We start from the raw sequence: 7,999 nt of genomic DNA on the forward strand, positions 1-7,999 counted from the left end.
GAGGAAAGGTCAGTCTCTGTCCAGGGTAGGGATGAACAATTAGTGGGGGAAAGAGCAATAAGAAGATAAATGATTGCTGGGAGGTAGGGTGCACATGACTTAGGGATGCATGGCAGTGCTGGGACCCTTCCCCAGTGGTTTACTGCAGCTGTATGTGACAGCAGGGCAGTAGAATTGACAGCTTCTGTGTTGGGCTCTGGGTTTGAGTGCTGTAGGAGGCCAGGCCTGTGAGAAGCAAGCAGCGGGGCTGGTTGTGAGCAAGTGGGGTGGGTACATGAGAAGGCTGAAATGTAGAGGATGCATGCTGAGGTTGACATTTGGGGATGGAAGGTAGAGAGAGGAAGGGCTTGAAAGGGGGTCTGGGGTCCTGGTTTGAAGAGGGGCAGAAAACCGTAGTAGATTTTCAAGAGAAGAGAGGACAGGACACGTCCCCTGGTACCCTGTTTTGTGCCCACAGCTTCAGTGGTTGGTGCCGGGCATACACTCACCTGATGAAAACTGCCTCCCTTCTCGCCGCATCCTCCCAGGCACCTTGGGGCTCTTGCTCTCCTAGGGCTCCCCCAGGGCTCTCCTTGCTCTCCTAGGACCTTCTATCTCTTCAGAAGCCCCTTGAAGGCTGATGTTGGCCCAGGAGGCTGTTGCTTGTGTGTCAGGCTGCCCAGTGCAGCAGCCACAGAAGGGGGAAAGGCTGTGCCCCCCCGTGCCTGGAGGTACAGCTCTCTGCACAGCCCTCAAACTGCAAAGGGCAGCTGTTACCATGGTGCTGCACCAGGAGAGTGGCTGTCTCTGGTGTCATGCTCTGGCCAGACACATGATACCTCTGGCTTGAGTCTTTTTCAGCTACGGCTCCTGTTTTCTGCTACGGGAGAGAATCCTGTCTTCTTTTGTTCAGAAAATCTAACGAGACCTGCATGCAGAGACCTTCCACATCCAACTGAAGTCAGTATCAATCTGTTCACATTGGTTGGCCTTGCACTGTCCCAGTGAAATATGTGTAATGGTCACCATTTAACCGTCCACCCATCATTTCTGACTGATTCTTCCTCACTGCCTGGGGAGATATATAGATGTGCCTGGCCGTTCCCAGCTGTTTGTCGTCCACAGCCCTTGCTGCTTTGTTTAAGCAGAGGAAGCTGACCTGGTTAGTACTTTTCTTTTCAGTGGTGTTGATTCCACCATTGGCTGCAGCATTTCAGGCAGTGGCTGCTGTATGAATGTCACATAGTTGTGGGCCATAATGACCTCATTTTGGGGAGGACAGAGGAATAAAGAGCATTTGCCTGACTCTGAAAGCTTCTTGTTGCATATCAGTGGTTGGTGCCGGGCATACACTCACCTGATGAAAACTGCCTCCCTTCTCGCCGCATCCTCCCAGGCACCTTGGGGCTCTTGCTCTCCTAGGGCTCCCCCAGGGCTCTCCTTGCTCTCCTAGGACCTTCTATCTCTTCAGAAGCCCCTTGAAGGCTGATGTTGGCCCAGGAGGCTGTTGCTTGTGTGTCAGGCTGCCCAGTGCAGCAGCCACAGAAGGGGGAAAGGCTGTGCCCCCCCGTGCCTGGAGGTACAGCTCTCTGCACAGCCCTCAAACTGCAAAGGGCAGCTGTTACCATGGTGCTGCACCAGGAGAGTGGCTGTCTCTGGTGTCATGCTCTGGCCAGACACATGATACCTCTGGCTTGAGTCTTTTTCAGCTACGGCTCCTGTTTTCTGCTACGGGAGAGAATCCTGTCTTCTTTTGTTCAGAAAATCTAACGAGACCTGCATGCAGAGACCTTCCACATCCAACTGAAGTCAGTATCAATCTGTTCACATTGGTTGGCCTTGCACTGTCCCAGTGAAATATGTGTAATGGTCACCATTTAACCGTCCACCCATCATTTCTGACTGATTCTTCCTCACTGCCTGGGGAGATATATAGATGTGCCTGGCCGTTCCCAGCTGTTTGTCGTCCACAGCCCTTGCTGCTTTGTTTAAGCAGAGGAAGCTGACCTGGTTAGTACTTTTCTTTTCAGTGGTGTTGATTCCACCATTGGCTGCAGCATTTCAGGCAGTGGCTGCTGTATGAATGTCACATAGTTGTGGGCCATAATGACCTCATTTTGGGGAGGACAGAGGAATAAAGAGCATTTGCCTGACTCTGAAAGCTTCTTGTTGCATATTAGAGCAGTCATAGTTGTAGCTGCAGCAGTCCTCCCCTGACTCAGGTTTTCCAGACACTGATAGTGCTGTAAAAAGCTGCTATTTACCCTACAAACAAACAAACAAAAAAAATACCAGGGCCATTGAATAAATGTTGCCTTCCCCTCACCTCTGTCTGTCTCAGTGAATGGCATGCAGTCTCAGTCCAATCTGAACCATCTTCAGCTGGAGAAAGAAGACACATGTGAAAAGGGGAAAACTGTAAAGGGGGGCTTTACAGGAGGATGTCAGTGTCTAAGGAAGACAAAAACACAAAGCCATAGTATCTTGGCTTGAAATATATGCTTCCTTTGATCATAGCATACCATAGAGTTGCAGTATTTGGCATCTCCTTTAGGAGGAGATTTTCCCAGAAAGGATACCATCCTTTAGAATTGCATATGTTTTTCAGGAAGGGAAAAGACCACCTGGAGATTCCTGTTCTGCTCAAATACAGTGTTCTTCCCTCACCTGTGTGTTTGACTGAGTGCACTTCTGAACACCTCTGCTGATGTTCATGCAAAACACTCTTCTTGTGGTTGTTAGTCTAGATGGGCTGGTTTGCAAGTGAATCTACCTGGTTACCATACCCAGGTATAAGGCAGGGATAGCAGAGAAACCACTGAGTCTAGGGAAGATGGGATTTTGCGAAGAAGACCCCTAGGAGTAACCACACTTAGGTGGAGATTAGGAAACTTTGGCATTTAATTGATTAATCGATTAATCTGATTTAACAAAGCACTGTTAGCTTGACAAATATATGGCTGCTTCCATCTGAGAGAGGAAGGTTTCTCCTTATATTTTTCCTTTGCAGTTCTGCTAGGCACTGTATCCTTTGGGACAGAGCTGAGGAACTGTGTGTTTCAGACTGACTTGTGGGGCTGATGATGCTGGTGTAATTCATGCTCTGTGATTGTCTCCTTTTGCCTTAAGGGGCAAGATGGGGTAAGGAAAGGAGTATTGGATATTTGATCCCTAGAAACCTCCTTCATTAGCACAGATCCAGTCACAGAAACAATTCTGAGTTCCTGAGACGTGGCTGAAATTTCCTTTTCCCTGCCTTCCTGTTGCTGGAGCATCCTGGACTCGCAGACCTGGCCTCTTGCTTCCCTGTCAGAAGCTGGATGGAGGGATTTTCCCCACCCAGAGAGATGACTGGCTTGTACTCTTTGTGCTGGGGAGCAGCAGAAATCAGTAGGACTTGCAAACCAGGAGTAACTACTTCTATGTATCTTTTGGAGGTGCTTGGGAATCACATGGCCGACCTCAACCTGGCAGGGATCTTTCCTTGGCTTCCTCACTCTGGAGAGCTTGTAGTAGATCCCCTAGATGACACCATCAACGCTGCACAGGGCTACCACTTCTGGAGGGAGCTGGCAAGGAAAATATTTAAAGACTTGTCCTGCTGTGAACTAATCTTTCACAAACTCCCAGGAGTTGTGACTGTTTCCTGGGGAGGTGATGGTGCCCTTGGCTGTCACTGGTCGCCTGCTGAGAAAGGTACAGACCCATTGCAGGTGGGCTGATTTCAGGACCTTGCATCCCTATGCTAAAGAGGAATAAAAAAAGAGAGATTTGCTAGAGATGGGGAAGGAAAAAGGTTAAGAGAACAGGTGACAACAGAGATCTGGGAGGTAACCATGAATCTACCAATGCAAGGACAACTCAGCAGGGTTTTCTCTGTTTGGCTTGGGCTAACAGAGAGACTTCTAAAGACTCAGCCAGCAGGGCAAGTATCTGTGCTGTCCCACTTTTTTGGAGGTAAATGTCAAGCTGGAGACCCATGAGGTCTAATGGTTGGAATAACAAGCCTCTGAGATTTCCCATCAAATGCTCCAGTTTTGGCCAGTTACAGACCTCCGCAGGCAGGGAATGTCAGTCATTTCCTTTCCTCCCAGTGAACATGTCAGATGGAGGAGGGAGTGAAGTGAAATCTCTGGGGACAAGATATGGAGGATCTGGAAAAATTGTTTCCCGGAGTCCTAGACATGGCAAGACTCTTGAGAATTGTCAACAGGGGAGGGAGCAAGACAAGAATCAGTTAAGTCCTAAATGGGAAGTTTGCAGGAGCTTCAGGTGGGAGACCAACATCTTCTGACAACCTACAAGAAAAGATCCACATGAAGAACAAGGATGCTGGCACAGCTTACAGTGTACCCCTCTGCACAGCAATGCCAGCTAACTACCCTGTGCTTGCCCTACTAATCCATTCCCTGCTGTGGCTGTCACCCTGGGCATCACTGTAATGATTTATTAGTGCTATCTGACTCCTCTCAAGAAATAATAAAAATGTTACTCTCTTTACACATGCCCAGTTGTTTCCTAGTCTGTACCTTACCTCCAAATCTGCTGTCCCTCATGTGCTGTTGCAGCTACTTTTTTACCTTTAGTTCAGAAAGAAAGCGTTATGATGGTGACTCTGTTTTACTGAGTAAAAGAAGAAAAAAAAAAATGTTTTCCCAGCTGTGTCCAGAAAAGTCCAGACACAGAGGAAAATTCAATAAATTATGAATGCAGTGTTTCCATATTCAGGTGATGGCATTTCTGGTTGGGGTTTTATTTTATTTTTTTTTTTTATTATTATTTTATTTTATATTTCTAGCTGCCTTCTCTGGCATGAAAGGATTTTCTATTTTACTTGAATTGCAATGTCTGAGCTGTATTCTGGAAAATATCTGGATGATGGTTTACATGTGGTTTTCTGCCTTTTGAATGAGGAAGAATAAATTGGAAGTGAATTTCCTGTACTCCTCTCATGTCCCTGTGAAAAGAGAATAATGAGCTAGAGAGCATTTCCATAGGTAAAAAACTAGAGAATTTATGCATTCGTTACTCTTTACAGACCACTGACTTCTTTCTTTTTTCTTCTGAGGGGTGAGGTGGTGAGAGAAGGCATTTTCAACCATGAATTTTTTACTCAGATGATTAATGTTTGTCTTAGGAGGGGATGGGAAGAGGCTAGTGCTAGCTGCCTGGAGCAGGCATGGACACAGCACGCCGTGATGCTCAAACCATGCATCCACCCAGGTGCTGTCCTGCTGGTGAGAGGAGACCCTGTGGTCCCATGTTGTGACTATCCATGTGGTATGGTCAGAAAAAGGGATTTGGTTTGCTGCCCTGCTCCCACTCTGGTGATCAAGTGTGGGACCACTTGATGGGCACACCTTGGCAGCCCCTTGGCACTGTGTAAGTTACCTATTTTTTTTTGTTTCTTGTCCCCCCGTTTTCCACTCAAGACTCCTTGCAAGCAACCAATCCACCATAGTTACGTTATTGCTTCAGGACCCAGTTTTGCTACATGGCATACACAAGCTTTGTATTTTCAATATGATTACCTAGGCAACATCAGCTGATAGGATTACCAGAGCACCACTAGCCTTGTAAGGCTCCACTCCCCAAAATACCTGAGCAACTGCCTGTGCAGCTTGGCCACTTCTCACACAACTCCCCCTTAACCAAGCTGTGTGATCCATCCATCCCTTGTGGTGTCTTCACACTGCTATCTGCAATTTGGAGTGCTCCGTAGATGTGACAAGCCCTCATAACTACTTAGCAAGCCACTAGTTTTTGTGTCAGCTTTTGCTGCAATCATTTTTTAAATGTTTTTGTTTTTATATAACTAACTGGAAACTTAAATCAAGACTTTGGACAAAAAAAATAGATTTCCTTCATAAAGGTGCTAAAAACACCCTATTTCTCTGCTGATTGCCTGTTCATGGCAATGTTTTGGGATTTAATAAGGTCCTTGTGCAGAAAGCAAGGACTGGTGGTATAAGAAATACTGCCTTCCCTTGTGCAAATCTCAGGATGGGTGTTGCCAAACACCATCACCCTCCTTTGCAGTGAAGCAAACCAACAGTTAGATGCCAGCGTGGCAGAGGCTTGCAGGATCATCCTCCCCCAGGCTAGTAAATGCTCTCTTCTCTATGACACAGAGCATATTTCCAGCAGCCTAAGTGTCTGGGTGACTCAAGCCAGATGCCTGGATCACAGGTCAAATTCTTCTCAACTGAACACAAACAGGGAGGAAAAATCACCGCAGTGGAGTGCGGCGGTGACAGCTGCCACCTGGGTGCTCAGGGCCAGACCATGAGCAAAGAGACAGCACCTGCCCTCCCCTCAAACCTGGCTTTTGCTGCCAGCTGCCTGCTGGGCCACAGCAGCATTACCTCAGCCCTGCCAGGGAGGAGGGAGGCAGAGCACATCACCTCCTCGGAGACCCAGGCGCTGGGCGTGTTCTTTTTCCGCCGCGTTAGCCAGCTCAGATGTGGCACAGATGGGGGAATCTCTGGCCCGTGCCCCCATACCGGCTCCTGGGGCCTCAGAGGCACTGGAAACAGATGGGATAAAAACCCTGCAGGGGCTGAAACGTGCTTGGCATGGCAGCCTTGGCTGGGGGAGAGAGGTGAAGACCCCAACGCCCTGTCTCGCTGGGGCACGGCAGCACATGGCGCCTGCTGGCCCTGGATGGATGACCTCTTTGGAACCCATGTGGGGGGATGGAGAGCCAGCTGCTCTCAGAGGACAAATTACAGGACTGGAGAGCTGCTGACCAGGGCAGAAGGCAGGTCCTCAGCTGCTCCTGGGATGCATGGGTGAACATGGCTTACGGTGCTGGGGAGGCAGCAGGAGGCTTGAGATGGGAGAGGGGAAGCTGCAGGGAATGAGCAGGATGCCTTCTGAGAGAGAGGGTACAACGAGCCTGAGGCACCCAGCAGACAGTGCAGTTCCCTGCAGGGCGGCACGGGCAGAAAGCAGGAGCAGCACTGCTTGGGTAAGGATGGAGGCAGTGAGAACGAGAGGCTTCGGCTTAGGAGGAGCAGCGTGAGATCTCCGTGCTACAGCCTTCTCGGGAGCAGCACGGGGAGACGCTGCGGGACGGACCCTGCAAAGGAGCTGGGAGAGCAGAGGGATGGTGCTGATTTACTGCCACCCTGCTTGACTGCCAGACAGGGAGAGCTCTAGGCAAGGGTGCATCCTGCTGTATGCCCGGACTTCCTTTACACTGCCAGAAATGTTCTGGTGTTGGGAGAACTGCAAGGCTGAGGTCACCCTGTGTCTCTGGGGTGAGCTGGCGGGCAGGGGGGCAGCAAGGCTGGGCTGCAGGGATGCTGCTCTGTGCGGGTGTGGTGCTCTTAGTGACTTCACGGGGATGCTCTTCCACCACCGGGACTGCCCAAAGCCTTTCATGCTTTCGTAACAGGGAAAGCAGCTGGAACAACCTTGCCTTTCACTTCACACACGGTTTTGTTTTCCAGAGCAGGGGAAGGAGCAACCACAGAGCGCTCAGCGAGTCCTGGTCCTTGCTCCAGAAACCCTGTCCTCAGTTTTGGTGGGTTAAAAAAAGAAACAACAACCTCCCCCCCCCAAAAAAAAAACCAAACAAAAAAACCCCCCAACCTTTCAGCTGCTACTGAACAAAACACAAATACCCTGAAACTACAGACACGGACATTCTTCTTTTTTCAGCCTGTCAGCTACTGGTGCAGCCAACTCCTGTAACTGGGCCCGTGAGATCTGGGTTTTTTTTTCCTAAAGTGAGGCTTCTGACGGGGGAAAAAAAAAAGACAACTTGCAGAGCTGCTGGTTACAGAGCTCCCAACAAAGTAACAGACAGCGCAGGAGACCTTCCAGTGAACTGAGAAAAAAATTAAAAAAATAATAAAAACCGAAGAATCAGTTGGAACGTTCAGATGAGGTAACTCCGAAGACATCTGTGCTCTTCAGCTTCTCGCAGCCGGGCTTCGGAAGGACAGCCCAGGGGCTGGGAAAGGCTTCTGAGCTGGGGTTTTTTTTTTGGTTTGGTTGCTTTTTTTTTTTTTTT

This window comes from Chaetura pelagica, unplaced genomic scaffold, assembly GCF_000747805.2.
Source record: "Chaetura pelagica isolate M959 unplaced genomic scaffold, ChaPel_1.0 scaffold145, whole genome shotgun sequence".
NCBI classification, from domain to species: domain Eukaryota; kingdom Metazoa; phylum Chordata; class Aves; order Apodiformes; family Apodidae; genus Chaetura; species Chaetura pelagica.